Source organism: Tupaia chinensis, unplaced genomic scaffold (assembly GCF_000334495.1).
Source record: "Tupaia chinensis unplaced genomic scaffold, TupChi_1.0 Scaffold140061_1, whole genome shotgun sequence".
Taxonomy (NCBI): Eukaryota; Metazoa; Chordata; class Mammalia; order Scandentia; family Tupaiidae; genus Tupaia; species Tupaia belangeri.
This window is the reverse complement of record NW_006199940.1, coordinates 481,387-483,334: the sequence shown is the minus strand read 5'-3', so window position 1 is coordinate 483,334 and position 1,948 is coordinate 481,387. Positions and strand designations below refer to the sequence as shown.

Genomic DNA, 1,948 nt, shown 5'->3' with positions numbered 1-1,948 from the left:
CGCCAGACAGACAGAGAGAGACATAGAGACAGAAAGCGAGAAATCACCCCCCAGGGGGGATGGCCATGCCGCAATCCCTTCTCCATTCTCCTCTCGGGATCTTGGGCACGCATGCACACGCGCCCGGCGTGAGTTTTAAGCCACCGGGTCCGGGACACGAACCGCGGTCGACCACGTGGGAGTCCAGCAACATAGCCATTACACTAACTGCTGGTTCTCTGTACCCAGTGTATTTTAAGCTGCCAGGTTCAGGACTTGAAACATCGACTATGTGGAAGTCCAGCGACCTAACCATTACTCCATTTGCTGGTCCCTCTTTTTTTTTTTTAAAGAGGTTTTGCCTCAGGGCATGTGTGCTTGCCAGAGAGAGAGACAGAGACAGTGAGAGGGAAAGTGAGAAATCACCCACCCTGGGGGTGGGGGTAGGGGTAGGATGGCTATGCTGCAGTCCTTTCTCCTACATTCTCCTCCTGCAATGTTTGGCATACACACACGTGCCCAGTGTTATTTTTAAGCCACCTGGTCTGAGACTTGAACTTCTGTCAGCCATGTGGGAGTCCAGTGACATAACCACTATGCCATCTGCTGGCCCCAATCTACACTTTCTTCTAAATAATTCTCACCCACCAGTCAATGACTCCTTAGATATTCAACAGTGAAGGGCAAAGGTGGTCTTCAGCCAGTCTCTGCGAAGCTGGCCTGTGTGTGGGTGCACAATACTCCCTGTCCTCAGCCACATTCTGCATGGTGCTGTTAAGAGCTGGTGATGCAGTCACATCTGGGAGCCGGCACTGTGCAGCCAGTGCTCCCACCAGCAAGGCCCTCCACTCTCCGTGCTGGGTGCTCCTGATAGGGCACACCAGGGGACAGCAGAGACAGCGCACCGGAGTCAACAATAAGTGACCTGACAAAACACTTTCCATGGTATCAGTAGATGAGGAGTCAGGGAGAAAAACAAAGTGAAGGCCTAGCCAGCAGGAGAGTTAGAGACAGGGTCTGGAAGAAGGGTGTGTGGGAGGGTGGCAGGCTTCCTTTTTTTTTTTTTTTTGCCATAGGGTGTTGGTGCTTGTAAGACACAGACAATGAAAGGGAGAAATAACTGCTCGGAAGGGATGGCCACACCGTGGTTCCATCTCCTGAGATTTCGATCATGCACCCACACATTCTTAGTGTGATTTTTTTTGGCAAATTTTGTTTGTTTTTGTTGCTATAGGGTGCATGCCCTTGAGGGAAAGCCAGAAATTACCCCCAGGGTGATGGCTACGCAGCAATACCTTCTCCATTCTCCTCAGTATTTCGGGCACACATGCCCAGCGTGAGGTTGAAGCCACTGGGTCTGGAACTGGAACTGCAGTCAACTACGTGGGAGTCAGGCCTCGTAACCATTCCGCATCTGCTTGCCCCTCCCCCATCCCGTGTCATTTTCGAGCCCTGGGACTTGAACTTGGCCAGTCATGTGGGAGTCCAGCGTCATAGCCTCTGTGACACTTGCTGGCTGGGGCCTTTCGTTTTTATGTGAAGAACAGGGAGTATGTCTGTACTGGTGGAAACGATTAAATAGAGGGGCGGGTGGGGTGATGGGGTGGGGGGCCAGTATGGACTCCCACATGCCTACTGCAGCTGGAGTCGTGGACTGAAAACCATGCCAAGCGAGTGTGTGTATGCCCCAAATCCCGAGAATGTGCTGGCCATCCCCGGGGGCCATTTCTCATTGCTCACCACCTGAGCCGGGGCCAGGGAGGCACGCGGGCCCTGGCTGCGCTGTCCGGCTCTGGCCTGTGAGGCTTAGCGGACAGGGCCTGAGAAGCTCCCGAGGTCGCCTGGAACCCGCAGGGCGGCTCCCAGTGCGCACTGTTCCCTGAGATTTGCGTCACGGTTTTTCAGAAGCTGCCCCGTGTGGTGTGCGAGGTTTCTGCAGGAGCCTCGGAGAAGCAGCACGTGGGCTCTC

The 1,948-nt window shown here is 54.3% G+C and overlaps 1 pseudogene; it reads left to right on the top strand.

The window, feature by feature from the left end:
• Positions 1-1,948, top strand: part of LOC102478709 (uncharacterized) — a 21,238-nt pseudogene that overhangs the window by 15,772 nt on the left and 3,518 nt on the right.